The sequence below is a fragment of the Gadus chalcogrammus genome, chromosome 18 (genome assembly GCF_026213295.1).
Source record: "Gadus chalcogrammus isolate NIFS_2021 chromosome 18, NIFS_Gcha_1.0, whole genome shotgun sequence".
NCBI classification, from domain to species: domain Eukaryota; kingdom Metazoa; phylum Chordata; class Actinopteri; order Gadiformes; family Gadidae; genus Gadus; species Gadus chalcogrammus.
The window spans coordinates 22,086,673-22,104,488 of record NC_079429.1 but is presented as its reverse complement, the minus strand read 5'-3'; the positions used below and the strand labels follow the sequence as shown (position 1 = coordinate 22,104,488).

The 17,816-nt window shown below is 46.3% G+C and overlaps 1 long non-coding RNA gene across 1 annotated transcript; it reads right to left on the bottom strand.

Annotated features, from left to right (window-relative positions):
- Nucleotides 1–875: 875 nt before the first annotated feature.
- Nucleotides 876–1,570, bottom strand: LOC130371654 (uncharacterized). The gene is made up of 2 exons (XR_008893215.1): nucleotides 1,474–1,570; nucleotides 876–1,172 (listed from the first exon to the last, which is right to left on the bottom strand). It is a non-coding gene; the product is annotated as an uncharacterized LOC130371654 (long non-coding RNA).
- Nucleotides 1,571–17,816: the final 16,246 nt, after the last annotated feature.

Below are 17,816 nucleotides of genomic sequence, written 5' to 3'. Positions count from 1 at the left end.
TGCACATGAATTATTATTATTATTAAAAAAAAAAAAAAAAAATTTTTTTTTTTTTTTTTTTGCTCAGGCGAAGTTTGAAGACATACCCCCCCCCCCCCGTCAACAATCGCTCCATACCCCCCCCCCCCCCCCCCCCCCCCCGGTCAACAATCGCTCCATACCCCCCGTACCCCGTCAACAATCAACAATCGCCCCATACCAGCCCCCTTCCCCCCCCCCCCATAGTCTCCAAAATTTCTGTGGGAAACACTGAGTATGTATGGTGAAAGTACATGGGCATAAATGGAATTTCTTCCATTTCTTGTGTTCAATGTTCAATGTGTTATATACATGGTAGGTACGGTATGACCACCTTAAATAATACAGTCAATATCCCGCTCAATATCATTTAATCTGTCATTGTCTATTTTTCGAAAATAAAGATAGTTTAAAAAAGAAATGCCTCGTAAATGTGCAATGATAAACTGCACTTACAGTGGAAACGGATTGTCCGTCTTTTCGTTTACCAAGGACAGAAAAAGGTAACGTTCTTGCTTGCTCCTGTATGAATGGTCCTACTCCTAGGCTACCTGAGGCTTCACCTGGTAAGGAAAGTTGCGCTGGAGCCCGGGTAATATCGCACATGGTTTATTCAAGTTGCGCGCTAGACATTCTCTAAAGTGTCGAGACTCAAGCACTTAACTTACCTTAACCGATTGTTCCATACAAATGGTTAGTTAACGATTTAACAACTTCAACATCTGCTATTACAGTCGTTATTTTTTTGTAGGACTTGGGCTAATGACCTTGCACAGAGGGAAAACCATCTACACCATTTGTCATTGATTTCTATTCATTCACTGATCTTTACAGATGGCTTTGTTTTAAGCCATTGAATATACCGTAATTGCTCTGCCATGCAACACATTATAAGCTACACATGTTTGTTAAATGAGAAATATGGTCTGGGTCACATTGAAACAGTAACAGTTGTATAACAGTAATTATACAAACATTATACCAACATTGCAACAGGCAAGTTTATTCAAACATTACACTAACAAGAACACAATAAGAACAGTAACTTATAAAAGAAAAGAGAAATGATTTAACAACACTGAACATACTGAACAGAGGCAGGGGAAAAGGACAGAGGAAGAAGACTTGTCCGTTGTCACAGCATCAAGGTCCGACTGTAGAGATCAAGAAAGGAAGAGGCATGAGGAGAACAACAGAACACTGCTCTCTAGCAGGTTGTTTACTGATGTAAACTAAATTGATGCAGTCTTAAAATTATGATTCTAATCCAGGTTTCTATTTAGGAGAAAGAAATGGCTCATAGTCGTTACTAAAAAAAAAAGCTTTATCATCGGCACTAGTGAGGATTAGAAAAAACACACTCTGTAAGTAACATACATATGTAAAACACTCGCGCATTTCTTTTTTTTACATTAGCTCACTAAAACTCTAACTAGCGCAAAACAAAAGCCTTACCTCCAACAGCTGGTGTTATCGTTGCGGGACAAGGGAAGTGCTTTAGAAACTGCCGTAAAGCAGTACCTCTGACAGTATTACAGTGTGTGACGTCATCGCATGTTTTTTAACGCCTTTTTAGAACAGATACGTGACCTTAAAAAATGCAATATTCAGCTGAGTTTATTATCTTAGCCCCACCCTTTGATAGCAACTTTAAAATTACTTGACAAAAAATTACATCGTGAGAAAAGTGGATTCTGAGGATAAAACCCCGTTGGCCCCCATTCATTCTGGACTCGCCTACGAGCGCCCCGCGTGGTCAAAGATTATTACTGCAACCAGTCCAGAAAACCGGAACTAACCCGCGAGTGCCAGTTCTCCTCATATTAGACATTCTCTGGCGTAACCCAGACAAGAGAGAATTTTCATGTTATACGACTACGCATAAGACGTTCTCAAGACTGGATTTTTGTTCTCTAAAACTTTAGTACCAAACGTGAAATTTATTTATTACAATAGCATAATCATCTCTGATCATGCTACAGTATCTATTGAGTACAGTGCTACCAAATAATTCTGTGGATCCCTCAGATAGAAATTTGATACTAAATGGTTGCAGGATCACAAATTTATTTGCTTCATTGACCAACATATAGATTTGTTCTTTCTCGTCAATACCACTGAAACTTCTTCTTTAATTAGATGGGAAGCTTTTAAGGCGTATATCAGAGGCCAGATAATTAGTTATACCAGCTTTAAATCTAAACAATTCAAGAACAAAATGATGGAAATTGAAAACCAAATTAAAGAGCTGGAAAGTGAGGTCATAATGGGGGGATGGACTTCCCATCGACATATTGAAAACTTTTAAAGATAAGCTGCTGCCTACCTTTTTGGACAGGCTTGAAAAAGCATTCAAAACAAATTTCTTGTCACCTTCTCTCTCTAAAGCCCTTATTATGAACATTCTGAAGCTTGGTAAACCGCGATCTTAATGTCATAGCAAAGAGGCTGGACCATCTCCTGCCTGGTCTAATTCATGTAGACGAAAATTGTTAGAGGCATACAGGCGTTTCAAAATTTAAGAAGGGTGCTCAATGTTGTTCATAACGAAAAGGAAAGATAAGATGCGGCCATTCTATCCCTTGATGCTGAAAAAGCCAGATTCAACAGAGTTGAATGGCCGTTATTTGACAGGGGTGCCCATTGTCACCTCTCTTATATGTCCTGTCGATCGAACCTCTACCAATGACTATCAGATCTCACCCATTAATAATAGGAGATACAATTGGAAATTATGAACACCGTCTGGGCCTCTTTGCTGATGATATTGTTATTTTCATGAGACAGTTAGCGCAATCCATCACTTAAACAACTGTTTGAGACTTTTGGAAGTATCTCTGGTTATAAGGTGATTAACACAAAATCTAATATTACATATTTTTAGGAAAACTAAGAGGTACAATCCCCCATTGGTGAATACATTTCATAACTCGCCCCATGGCTTTACCTATCTAGGAATAACGCCTACGAACTATGCCCCAATTTTAAAATCTATATCAGAATCCCTTTAAAAGATGGTCAGAGCTTCCCATTTTTATGATTGGCCATGTCAACATTATTAAGGTGAATATCTTACCAAAACTTTTATATTTATGTAGCCCTATGGGAATTTAGGGTTAACTATTTTTATTTTTTTATTATTTTATTGTGTTTATTTTACTTCCATACGTGTTTTTATAAATGCTAAAGATGTTTAAATAATGTTTACATGCACTACAAAATGTGTTAGTTTGGATTCATGTACCTTCAGTAGGAACCAATCAGAGGTCGGGGTGAGAGGTTTGGGTGAGAGTTCGGGACGGGAGCGAAAGGGCGAGAGAGGAGAGAGATGGACACATGAATCGCATTAGGAGTTTGGTAGAACACCAAGTTTTAATGTGTTGCTTTTGAGTGCTTTTGAACACACGGACAGTGCGGTTTGGACAAGTATTCCTAAGTGACTTTGGTAGCGTTTATGTTCGGTGGTGAAGGGCTCGGCTAGAGTTTTCACTGACTAGAGAACGGCTAATTAGCGCGAGCTAGCCCGAGCATCCAGACCTGTTGCCCATTAGCAGCCTGCTCGGCTGACACCAGGGCAATTATTATACGAGCTCAGTCTCTTCTGGACTTCTCTGCTGAGCTGTGACGACGGTCTCATTCACCAGCAGCGATAGGACCGCGCTGCCACGTCGTGGCCGAGGACGAAGACCAACCCTAGCAGTGAGTTACTTTGTTGGCATTGACGTGAAGCGGCCAACGTGTTTTAAGCCTCACCGCTCCCAAGCGACGCTACAGGCCTGCAACGTTGCCTCTGACTCTGACGTGTGTTTGGTGTTTATTCCATTTCGTGGGATTTATTTAGTTTTAGGTGTGAAAAGTGGGTAATATTGTATTGAACCGTGTTTCATTTCCCTTGAAATTGAACTTTCAATTTAGAGTTAATATAATATGTGTTATGTGTCAAGGTCAATGTATTGTGGTGACTCCTACCCCCCGGGGAGTCTGGGTAATAGGTTAATCATAATGTTTGGGGAAAAGGGGTTTTATTGTCTTTAGATAACTTGTTCTATTATTAGGTTAAGTGGGGTTAACGGGTTTGGGTTCTTTATTGTTTGTGTGTTAATTGTGATGTGTAGTGTGATCGGGACCATTAGTGAGTGTTGTGTGTGTTGGTCAGGTGTGCCGTGTTTTCTGTTGTGTGTTTGAATAAAGGCAGCTCTCGGGGTCGTGCGGTGTATTGAGGCACGAGAGTTGCACCGCCATTTAAACCTGGGCTCCCGTCTCGTCCTTCCCGCGCTGCTCGCCACATTGGTGTCAGAAGTGGGATGTGGCCTGCGCATGCGCGTGGGGATTTGAGTTTCGCGGTCAAGCCCATGGATAACGCACCCTGCGCTATGCGAGCGCAGCGCCCCCCTGTAGACACGACCGGAAGGCCCGGAGGACCGGCAGCTGCCCACCGCCCCAGGACAGCGGTTAGGCTGCCGAAGTTCACCGGGGTAACGCAGTTGGAAGCATACCTCGCCCAGTTCCGGCTTGCAGCGTGGCACAACGAATGGGGTGCCGAGGAGGCGGTTGTCCACCTTGCCCTGGCGTTGGAGGGGACGGCAGCACGGGTGCTGCTCGACCTGGACCAAGCGGACCAGCGAGACCTTCAGGCCCTGATCCAAGCATTGGAGAGGCGGTTGGGTGAACGGGTCTCCAGCAACGAGAGCAAGCAGTTGCTGGCTTCTCACCGCCGCAGGGAGGAGGAGAGCCTGGGCGTCTACGCTGCTGACGTCCAGCTCTTGACCCGACGCAGCTACCTGGAATTCTCCGCGGCTACACGGGAGGCCCTGGCGCTCCACGCTTTCCTGCGGGGACTGCAGCCGGAGAGTCTGGGGCAGCATGTCCGCCTCACCGCGCCCCAGACCCTCGATGCGGCTCTGGACCAGGCAGAACGGGCTGAGGTGGAGCTCTGCCGCCGTCCTGATGGTGCATCCGTGGACGCGGCTGGGGCAGCGGCCGCCCCCGGCACAAAGAACGTGGAGGTGAAGTCCAGGCAGCGGAAGGGCCGGGTCCGGACGGCCACCCTTCCCGCCACCGAGACGGCTGAGGCTTCCCGTGCACTTTGGCGGCACGACAGGGCTGACCTTGAGCCGCAGCAGTGTCGGCAGCTTAGGCTGGTCGAGGACTGTGGGTGGACGGGGCAGCGTGCCACCCACCCTCGTCCCAGCCGCCGGCCACGGCGGCTGGGAAGGCCAGACGTCGGAGGGCGGCGGAGGATGGGGTGCCCGAACGGCGCTCCAGAGCCCCCCTACAGCAGAACCTGGTGGGGGCCCCGAAAGAGGTGGTCCCCGACCACACCCCCAGGTCCTCTGCGGACAGTTGGAGACGGGCGTCCCAACCCGAGAGGAAGGCTGCACCACAATGGGGCCGCTACTGGCCGGGGCCAAGGCGGCGGCGCCGGCCCCCTGAACACTCGGGACTGTGCATTGGGTGTTGGGGTCGTCGGGACGTCTGACCCCTAAGGTGGGGGCTGTGTGGCGACTCCTACCCCCCGGGGAGTCTGGGTAATAGGGTAATCATAATGTTTGGGGAAAAGGGGTTTTATTGTCTTTAGATAACTTGTTCTATTATTAGGTTAAGTGGGGTTAACGGGTTTGGGTTCTTTATTGTTTGTGTGTTAATTGTGATGTGTAGTGTGATCGGGACCATTAGTGAGAGTGTTGTGTGTGTTGGTCAGGTGTGCCGTGTTTTCTGTTGTGTGTTTGAATAAAGGCAGCTCTCGGGGTCGTGCGGTGTATTGAGGCACGAGAGTTGCGCCGCCATTTAAACCTGGGCTCCCGTCTCGTCCTTCCCGCGCTGCTCGCCACAGTATGTTTGGTTTGGTTAATTAATATATTTCTATATAAATTGTCTAAACTGACTGATCTTGAATATTTCTATGTTATTTGGGTGTTTTGATATTGATAATCAGTGAGGAAACAAATGGTTAAGGGGTAAAAAGCATAATTTAAAAGTAAAAATTCATTATAGGAACAAACATTAGCATTGCATTAAGCGACATGCATTTAGTGCATTGATTAACATTAGAGAGAGTGATCTCTCACACACAAAATTATTCGGGAGCTCGCCTCAATATTCATAGCTAAGGGCAGCTAGGTGTGCTACATTTATTCCAATGTATCCCTTTGCAGCCCCCATCAAATCTATTCCCCAAATTGAAAGAAATGACAACAAACTTTATTCGGAACAATAAACACCCAAGGCTTAGACTCACCCTACTTTACTTGCCATTCGAAAGAGGAGGATTCCAAGTTCCAAACTTTGTCTGGTATTATTGGGCGGTCCAGATTAGTGCAGCAATGTACTGGTTCTCAGACAATCCCACAATACCCTGGGTCGCAATAGAAAACGCCACTACATCTCCTCTCCCAATAAAGCTCTATCTTTACTCTAATACATTGAAAAACCTGCTTAAAGACACTCATAGCCCATTTGTCAAGAATCAGAATCAGAATCAGAAAAGGTTTATTGCCAAATACATTTACACATATTAGGAATTTGTCTTGGTATTCGTATTCGTTGCGCACAATCTTAACAAACAGTAAACAATAAAGCAAGTATTGAATAATAAGTACTTAAAAAGATAAGAGTAAATAAAAAATAAAAATAAATAAATAGAGTTACTCTATATACATATACATATGCACCGTAATAAGATAATAAGATAAGATAAGAATATATGTACAATTGTGCGTGATGGTGAAAGTAGTGCAAAACTCGTTGTCATCATAAGGCCTAAAAAGAAAAAAAGTTTGGTTCCTGTTGGTTGTCAGTTGAGTTTTTTATTTTTTCCAGCGGCAGCGAATGATAGGTAGGTTGTTTTCATTTAAAAACGAGAACATTCGCTCATCCTTGTACAGAATGAAGAGGTGCTGTACCAAAACGTAATTATAGCTTGCATAATTATTTTATTTTTTTAAAGCTCATAAAATAATTTGGGTCGCACATAAATTGACAGGGTCGGTCGGAAACCGGAACCAAACAATATTTTTTTTTAGGCCTAGGCAGATGACTGTGGGTGTTGATGGGGAAAGGGGGGGTAGTGTGTGTGTCAGTGTTAGTGGGGGTCCGGGGCCGTTGTTGATGAGGCCAGTTGCAGACGGGAAGAAACTGTTTTTGTGGCAGGAGGTTTTGGTCTTGACAGACAACAACCTCTTACCGGAGGGGAGGGTGTCAAAGATGGTGGGAGAGGTCCAACATGATCTTCCTTGCACGCCTCAGTGTCCTGGAGGCATGCAGGTCCTGGAGGGACGGCAGGTTGCAGCCGATCACCTTTTCAGTATATCGGATGATACGCTGCAGTCTGCTCCTGTCTTTGACGGTAGCAACAGCATACCAGATGGTGATGGAGGAGGTGAGGATGGACTCTATGATGGAGGTGTAGAAGTGCACCATCATGGCCTTTGGCAGGTTGAACTTTTTCAGCTGCCGCAGGAAGTACATCCTCTGCTGTGCCTTTTTGGTGATGCAGCTGACGTTCTGCTGCCAATTGAGGTCCTGTCTGATGACTGTGCCCAGAAAGCGGAAAAACTGTGCGGTGTTGACTGGGGAGTCACACAAGGTGATGGAGGAGGGTGGGGCTGCGTTCTTCCTGAAGTCCACAACCATCTCCACTGTCTTTAGAGCATTGAGCTCTAGGTTGTTTTGGCCACACCAAGACACCAGGTGGTCAATGTCCCACCTGAGAGCGAGGAGAGCTTGTCCTGTAGCAAAGTGGGGATGATGGTGTTGAAGGCAGAGCTGTGATCCACAAACAGGATCCTGGCGTAGGTTCCTGCTGAGTCCAGGTGCTGGAGGATGAAGTGGAGGGCCATGTTTACAGCATCGTCCACAGACCTGTTGGCTCTGTAGGCGAACTGAATGGGGTCCAGGAGAGGGTCCGTGATGGATTTGAGGTGCGACAGGACAAGGCGCTCAAGGAATTTCATGACCCCAGAGGTCAAGGCGACTGGTCTGTAGTCTTTGAGTTCTTTGGGCCTTGTTTTTTTGGGGATGGGGATGATAGTGGAGGATTTAAAACAGGCTGGTACATGGCATGTCTCCAGCGAGGTGTTAAAAATGTCTGTAAATACTGGAGACAGCGGATCTGCACAGTGCTTGAGGGTGGAGGGGGAGACAGAGTCCGGTCCAGCTGCCTTGCGGGGTTTCTGCCTATTGAAGAGTCTGTTGACATCCCTCTCCAGGATAGAGAGAGGTGACGGGGGGGGGGGGGGGGGGGGGGGGGGGGTTTCCGAGGTAGGCAGGAGAGGGAACGCCTGGGCTCCTGTTGAGGTGGGGGAGGAGGGTGTGGTGAATGGGGGAACGGGGGATGGTAACAGGACTGCATTGTCTTTCAAATCTGCAGTAGAACTTGTTCAGGTCGTTGGCCAGGTGAGGGTCGTTGATGGAGTGGGGAACAGACGGTTTGTAGTTGGTGAGCAGTCTCAGATCCTTCCAGACAGACGCTGGGTCGTTATCTGAGAACTGCCGTTGGAGTCTCTTTGAATACGAGAGTTTAGCATCTTTCACTGCCTTGCTATACCTGTATTTTGACTCCTTAAACTGGTCTTTGACTCCGCTCCGAAACACCTTCTCCTTTGCCAACCTTAGCTGTCCAAGTTCTGCTGTGAACCAGGGTTTGTTGTTGTAGCTTACCCTGCTGCGAGATGGTACACAGCTGTCTTCACAGAAGCTGATATAACATGTCACAGCATCAGTGTACTCATCAAGACTGGCAGACCTGAAAATATCCCAGTCAGTGCAGTCCAAGCACGCCTTAAGATCCTCCACAGCCTCACTAGTCCACTGCTTAGACGTCCTCACAACAGGTTTACAGAGTTTTAACTTCTGCCTGTATGCAGGAATCAGGTGGACCATGACGTGGTCAGAGTGTCCCAATGCAGCGTGTGGGGACGGGGTGATAGGCCTTCTTTAAAGTTGTGTAACAGTGATCCAGCGTGATCTCCTCTCAGGTTGGGCACTTAATGAGCTGGCGGTATTTGGGAAGTTCATGGCTGAGATTTCCTCTGTTAAAGTCACCGCCGACATTAACAAAGGAGTCCGGGTTAGTTCGCTCCACATCCAGTATCTGATCGGCACGCTGACGTTGTGCCTCCTGCACGTTGTTTTGCGGTGGAATATCAACGCCGACCAGAATGAACGAAGCGAACTCACGGGGGGAATAAAAGGGTTTACAGTTTATAATGTGGGTTTCCAGAACAGGAGAACAGTGCTGTAGCATCACTGTAACATCTTGACACTAGCCGCTGTTGAGGTAGAAACAGATCCCTCCACCCTTCGTTTTGCCGGAGACCTCCGTGTCGCGGTCCGCTCTGAACAGCTGGAAGCCTGCCAGCTGTAGCGCAGAGTCCGGTGTTGATCCACACAGACAAGTTTCCGTGAAGCACAAAACAGAAGATGAAGAAAAGTCTCTGTTCCTCCTCACCAGTAGCTGAAGCTCGTCCAGTTTATTGCACAGTGATCTGACGTTGGAGAGGAATATTCCGGGTAGCGGAGTGCGTTGTCCGCGTTGGCGGAGCCGCACGAGCGCCCCGGCTCGTCTCCCTCTCCTGCGCCGTCTCGCTGCATGAACAAAGGTGAGCACAGATTTGACAAGATTGTCAATGAGCAAGTGGGGAAACAAATCCACAGAAGTTGATTCCCCGATGTTCATGAGCTCTTCTCTGGTGAACGAACTCCGGGTATTGAGGCAAAACACTAAAATAACGAACAAAACTAGACAAATCGCTGCGCAGCGAAGTACCGAGGCGGCCATTCACGGCCCCATCTTATACAATAAGAGTATGCTATAAAATTCAATCTTACTGTAGCCCTGTGCTATATCTTCCTTTAATTTTCTTTAAGTTAAAAGGTGTTAATAAATGTTTAATGGTTTTGAGTGCATTATGCCGAATGTTTTATTTTCCTATGGCCTGTATTTTATTTTCATTTGAATATGTACGTTTTGGTTGTTTTCTTAATGTGACCTTTGAACCGGAGGGTTAAAAGGTCGGCAGCTCGGCAGCTGGGGAAAAGGAGGTGTGAACCAGGAAGAGTACGGACGGCTAGTCCGAGCTCGTGATCCATCTATACCTTAGATTTATACAGGCGAATAATACTCTGTCTAGGATATAGACCGGAGATATACTGTTTATGGTTGTCGGTTAGATAACCACCAGATCAGTGGTTGTGTATAGTTTTGATGTTCTTCTGAGGTTTGCTGGAGATGCTGAGCCTGCCTCCAGACGTGGACGCGGCAGAAGGCTGAGTGCGGTTGTTTGGATAAGACGCCAGCATGAGGGTCTTGCCGGTCGTTTTGGATAAAACGCCAGCGTGGACCAGTCGACCCGAGGACCGCGACTGTCCGCTCGCTTCCACACGCACACACACACACTCCTCCAAGTGAGGTGAAAGGTACATTTGTTTGTTTGTTTGTTTGCTCCTGTGTGTGAAGCGGCCGTTCTGTTTTTGGCCTCCACGTACCAAAGCGACGACACAGGCTTGCAACGTGGGGATAAATAGTTTGTGCCGGCATAGGACTGTATTTTGCTTTGTACATTATCTTTCCAAAATGCATTTGATTCCACGTGTGAATTGGTTTACCTGTGGGTCGATGCACCGAATGATGCATGTTGATGTTTAACGTGTTAATACAATGAAACCTATCTTTCATAGTCAATTATGTGTGTTTTTATTGTGATTACCATGCCAGTGATTCCTGTTCATTAGGGGTTTAGTTGTACAATACTCTACGAGACACTACAATACAACTAAACATAAAATCGGGTAGATTACCACAGACAGGGTGTGGTCAGTTTAATGTGAACTTGGGAGCGTCCCAGTTAACTTTTGGGTTAATTAGAAGATCATGTCCATAGCCATGGCATGGGGGCGCTACATTACTTTAAAATGGAACCAGATATATCAGGCTTTACACCGATTTGGGGAAAACTGCAGATTTTCTCCAGGCAAAAGTGACCTGGGGTCTCATTTATAAAACTGTGCGTGGGATCGTTACTAAAAGTGTACGTACGCCCAAAAGCCAGGTTTTGCGTGTGCCAAAAAATATTCAGACTTATAAAACCCTGCGTACGCACACCGTACGTAATCTTTGCTTTATAAATCACAGAGTGCCTACAAGTGTGCGCAGCTGAATCAGCTGCACGTTCCGCCCTGTACACGCCCCTTTTTAACCATAAATGGTCAATGCAATCGACCTAATGAATGCGTTCTGCATATAAAACAAACTCAAATGCAAGTATCATGTCTTGTCGGAAACAATGGCAGAAGGACTGAGAAAAGCAAAAAAGCGAAATTTCGCGGAGGTTGAAGTGGAAACACGTGTGGGTGAGGTGGAGGCCCGAAAAGTAGTTTTGGTCGGCGGTCACAGGATTGGGATCACTAACAACAAAAAGCAGAGTGAGTGGCAACATGTTGCTGCAGCAGTGAACTCTGTCAGTGGCACAGAGCGCACAGTCCCAGGATAAAAAAATAAGTGGTCTGACATAAAGGTACATATTTTTATGCACCAATAAATCGTTATGGTCCCTGAAGACCCTCTCCCTCCGAATCCTGCCATCCTCCAGCAGTGCCATCAGTGCCATGGTTCAACATTACGCACAGGGCTCACCGCTGTATTTATCGGGTTACGGTAATAAGACTGACCAAGAACACCTTGGATAATTAGTTTGTAATCACCCACGTAAAATGTTTTTGAACATAAGCCCTTTTTAATGCCTGATTTGTCATGAAAAGCATCAAGAGGAACGGACAATAGTGTCACATAAGAATATTATGTTATTGACACATGTTGGACGGATGCTTTATTCCATGCAGTCGCGCCGTCAGTGGACAGTATGGAGTGACGGGATTAAATATTTTCTTTCATTTCTCGTCAAGTTAGTTTTTTATGGATCACAACCTTGGCGTGGAAAGTCACGTACGCAAATTTCCCCGTTTTGTGCAGACGCAACGGTTATATAAAGACCCCTGGGCTTTAAATTGTGGGCACAGAGAGGGATTAGTAAAGTTATGGATATGTACAATGAGAATTACTTGCTTAATAGCTTTGATGATTTAAAACTAAATCCCTTCAAAACATGAAAATTAAATACACTTTCTTTAAAGGTCCCATGACATGCTATTTCATGTATTCTTTAATATAGGTATTAGTTGGCAACTAACACAGTATTCAAAGACGTTCCCGAAATTCAGCCGTGGTGCAGAGTTACAGCCACTCCGAGCCAGTCGCACATTGAGCTTCCCCCAAATGCGCTGTTTTGGTGTCTGTAGCTATAATGCAAATGAGGAGGAGCAAGGCGGGTCAAGGAGGAGGGTGGGGGTGTGGCCCTGAGCAGCTTGCAGCCACGATACCATGCGCTCTGTTTACAGTGGATGTATCGCAATGGCGAGGCGCACAGCCTTTAGCCGTGTTCTGTAAATATTCTAGAACACACGGGAGTCCTGGAGCTCTGTATCTAAATATTATCATATAGCCTACATAGATATCTATATCATATAATATATATTATCACGGCCAAAAGCTGTGTGAGCCGATATTATGAATCTCAAACGGCCGCGTTGGGTTCTCCAACGTTCCTGGTTCTTCAACGTCCTCATCAATGTGAAGTAGACTGAACCGCGACAAGGAGGAGAAAGGGATCGTTGCCGGGCGGCGCTTAGGCACCTCTGCCTCCAGCGGTGGTCCCTCAGCGGGTCTCAAGCGGGAGACATTCGCCACCAACAATCCCTTTCTCCTCCATGTCGTGGTTCATTTTCTTGAGGGAGTCAAAGCCAAAGTTCCTTCCCCCCAATTCATTCTCAACCTTGGCTGAGATAACCCCCAATACGAGTCTCGTTGTAGAAATACCAGAGACGAGAGTCTGACGTGTTATGCGCCATAACACGAAAAGCAGAACGGTGATCCAAATAACAAGGAAGTGTACAACACTTGCGTTACAGTCCTGGATCTCTATATCTAAATAATATCATATAATGCATAGAAATCTATATCATTTAATACATATTATCACGGCCAAAAGCTGTGTGCACCTCCAGACGATATTATGAATCACAAACGACTTTGTCGGGTTCTGCGACGTCTCTGGTTCTTCCACTTTCACATCAACCTGAAGTCGACTGAACCGCGCACTGCCTGCTGCCGGCTGCCGGGCGATGGTGCCTTGCGGCAACCGGCGGCATGTCGCAGTTCATGTACTTCAGCGAGTCAAAGCCAAAGTTCCTTTCCCCCAATTCCTTCTCAACCATGGCTGAGATAACCCCCAATACGAGTCTCGTTGTAGAAATACCAGAGACGAGAGTCCGACGTGTTATGCGCCATAACACCAAAAGCAGAACGGTTATCCAAATAATAAGGAAGTGTACAACACTTGCGTTACAGTCCTGGAGCTCTATATCTAAATAATATCATATAATACATAGAAATCTATGTAATTTAATACATATTATCACGGCCAAAAGCTGTGTGCGCCTCCAGACGATATTATGAATCACAAACGACTTTGTCGGGTTCTGCGACGTCTCTGGTTCTTCCACTTTCACATCAACCTGAAGTCGACTGAACCGGGCGCTGCCGGCTGCCCGCTGCCGGGCGATGGTGCCTCGCGGCAACCGGCGGCATGTCGCAGTTTATGTACTTCAGCGAGTCAAAGCCAAAGTTCCTTTCCCCCAATTCCTTCTCAACCATGCCTCAGATAACCCCCACAACAGTCTCTTTGTGGAAATACAAGACACGTCAAAGAACCGACAAGAAACGCTTGCGTTACAGTGTGTGTATTCACACACACACACACATATGTGGCGCTCGCACGGTCGAGTCTCATTGGCGGGCCAACGTCTGTGGGCGGGCCAGGCAGAGTAAGGGGAGGAGCTGAGATTCTTGGTGAGGTCATAAATACAGACATTCCAAATCAGCGCACTTGAGCCTCCGTTTTTTCAAAGGCGAGCAGAACAGCTAGTGCTCGTTTTACACCAAACGCAAGTTTTAGCCATTGGGGGACCATAGGCAGGCTAGTGGAACTCATATTTATGTTAGAAAACCTCATAAAGTGAGATTTTCATGTCATGGGACCTTTAAAGTGTGGGGACGTTTATGGGATTCCTTGAGAGCCACCAAGCCAGGGGTTTGCTTGAGGCTTAGATTGCCATTTCTGATGCCAGTGCAATATTTCCGAGCATTACTTCTGCATAGAAAATGCAGGTTGTAATTACTTGTATATCTTCTTTTTTTATTATTATTACAATTATTTGCTTGTACTTTGTTTTTGATTTGTTTGATATGTGAATAATTTTATTTGTCTGTGTGTTGTAAAATTTGAAACTCAATGAATATATTTCTCATGAAAACATACAAAAATGTCTCACCTCTGATTGGCTAACAGCACTGTAATAAACCCAATTAAGAGAGAGAGAGAGAGAGAGAGAGAGAGAGAGAGAGAGAGAGAGAGAGAGAGAGAGAGAGAGAGAGAGAGGAGAGAGAGAGAGAGAGAGAGAGGAGAGAGAGAGAGAGAGAGAGAGAGAGAGAGAGAGAGAGAGAGAGAGAGAGAGAGAGAGAGAGAGAGAGAGAGAGAGAGAGAGAGAGAGAGAGAGAGAGAGAGAGAGAGAGAGAGAGAACACACAAACATTCACCGCGGCCCGGGCACTCCCGCGACTCCCGGCCGCCACGACTCCCACCGTGCCCCGGCAGCGGCACCCCACAGCCTGGCACCGTGACCTTGGGCACCACGGGCACCGCAACCGTGGCCACGGCAATCCCGCCATGCCCCATGACCGAATTAATGAATGGCCCGGGAACCATGGGCACCACGGCCCGGGAGCCGCGGGCACCGTGAGCGCGGCCACGGCACTCTCGCCATGCCCCGTGAATGAATGAATGAATGGCCCAGGAACCGCGGGCACCGTGACAGCGGCCCGGGAAACGCGGGCACCGCAGCCCGGGAATCGCTGGCAATGCGGGCACCGCGAAAAGAGATCGCCCGCAGAGGCCTAATTAGGCCCATACATTTTGTTTTTAATATGCAACGGTCTTTTCGAGGAGACTACGCTCAGAGCAGCTTGAACTGAACAACAGCAAGAGGAAGGAGGAAAGCGGGCTATGAAGCAATTATTATTTTTTTTCAACGGTTTATCAGCGTTACTATCGAGATCATGACGATAGATGATGTAACAGGAGTCCGGGCGTGTGCAGGACCGAACCGTGCTGTATGACCACTGTTAGCTGAGACGGTTGAGCGGTTAGAAACCAATAAATAAAAATAGGCTATTTATTTCAGGTAGCCTATTTTTGCACCAAAAATATTTGAAAACCATGAAAGTTTAAAATCACCCCTCCAAAAAAGAACAGAAAATTGCCCCCCATGGCTCCGTTGAGAAACCATGCACTATGCCGTCAGCCGTTTGCAAAGTCAGCTGTTGGTAAGAGGTTGCTCAGAGACCCATACAGTGAGCTCCTTCTGAAAGCAGACCCGGGCCCAATTCGGAAAGTCAAATCTCCTAACCTTTATGCCTCCTTTCCTTAACCTTTGTGGAAAACGATAGTTACGCATTGTAACTAGATTTTATGAGTATAGGCGCAGCCTTTCAAGGCTATGACTATTGGGATTTCCCTAGGCGTGAGCCGTAGTGCTGAAAAATTTGTAATCCCCGCCTACCAACAGCGTGGGCCTCAATCACGTCCGCAGTCCGCACATATAAGCGGGCGCCGGCGGACGTTCTGCTCCCAATAAACAGCTTTTCTTCAGCTATTTAAAGGCCACTTAAAAGGCTGCGCCTATACTCATTGAATCTAGAGTTACAATACGTAACTAACGTTCTATTTCGTATAGGCTTCGCCTTTTAAGGCTATCGCTATTGTGTTAAAGGGCGAAGCACGATGTAGTCTATGCCTCATTGGTCCCGCTCAGTACCAGAAACAAAGCTTCATACGCACCAGTATCATGCGTCAGACGTAGCATAACATACGTCATACGTCATCAAGGTGTAGCTCTAATGAGTCTGACACAAGAGACACAAGAGCTCTCAGCATGAATAAATGGCTCCACCTCACATTGTGTTAATATGCGAGGGGAATAGTCACACAATCACTCACTCTGACAAAGCACCTAGTACTGAGTGTGTCATAGAGAGGCACGACATGTCTCTTGGGTAAAACCTAATAAAAGAGCATGGCAAAGCCCAGGAGGCTGCTGTGCAGATATCCTCCATAGGCATCCCTCTTTGCAGAGCGACAGAGGACGATATTCCTCTGGTCGAGGGAACTATGACAGACTCAGGCGGCTCTGCCCCCGCTGACGCATAAGCCTGTGTGATAGCTTCACACAGCTAATGTGACAGCCGTTGTTTCGTCAGGGGGAAGCCCTGGGAATGTTCTCTGCAATGCACAAATAACTGTTGAGATTTGCGCAGAGCGTCCGTGCGCTTCACATAACAGCAGTGTTGGGTATCGTTACTTTTGAAAGTAATCCGTTAGGTTACTTTGTTACTATCAATTAAAAGTAATCCGTTACGTTACTCCGTTACCTATAAATAAAAGAAACGCGTTAGAGTACTCGTGCGTTACCAACAATTAAAATGCGTTTGGGGTGCGTGCGTGTCCGCCTAGCGCAACAACAACACACATCCTCCTTTAGATGCACCAACAGTGCTGACTGTTTATGAATCAATCATGAACCTATAGCATAATGACAGGAAAGACAGTCATCATATTGCACGTTTTATTTATCGGCATTCATCCTTTGATCATTTGAACAGCTTCCATGAATAACATACTCCGGTAACAGGCAGTTATTTTAACAGAATGTAGCTTACCGTATTGGCTGCGCACAAAAGAACAGTGCGTCACACATAGCTTATCCACTTTACAAGTGCAGGCGCCTAACAAAGTACTTAACAGGTAGGCACGCAACCTTTTAGAATTGGAAATTTAACTCAATTTAACCGTATGCGTTGCACAAAAGAACAGTGCATGGCACTAAAAAAACATTGAAGAACTGAAAATGTAGCCCTATCCTATAGCCCTACATTCATAACAATCACGTACGGCTACCTTCAGCCTTGCCGCGGTACAAACACACGTAGCTTACACACACAGGTGCGCGCGCACACACACACACAGAGAGAGAGAGAGAGATGCAAGGAGCAGGGTAGCAGCATCTGACTAAATGCAGAAAACCCGGGACTTTACTTTCCTTATCGAGGGAAATTCTTAAAGTAACGGAGTAACGAGTGGTTATTTTGGAAATTAACGAGTTACTGATTACTGAATTCGCAAAACTAGCGTTAGGTTACTCGTTACTGAAAAAAACGAATAAGAGTACTCTAACGCGTTAGTTCTAACGCGTTACCCCCAACACTGCATAACAGGGAAGCGCATGTACGGGGCTCAAGAGATGGGCTGTTGCTTCCTCCTCAGATTGAAGAGGAGGGAGAGAGAAACCATTGAGTGTTATTGCTCTCGATCTGAATGAGCTAGTAATACTCTTTGGTGTTAAAGCCGGGTTTGGGCGTGTAACGGTGCGGCTGCCCGTTACCACAGGCAATGGATACAAACAAGACTGACACCGGGATTTACAAGTAACTTTTATTAACACACACAGAACATTCAAACGCTTTAATGGCGCTACCTGCAACACACAAAAAAAAAAACGTTATGAGGAAGCCGTTCATGGGACACGGTACAAACAAGGACAAGATGTAAGAACACTCACGTTACGGTTGCGCTGGCTTCCGGTTGCCGGGGGCTGCTGGAGGACCCGACGTGAAGTCAGGAAGAACATTTG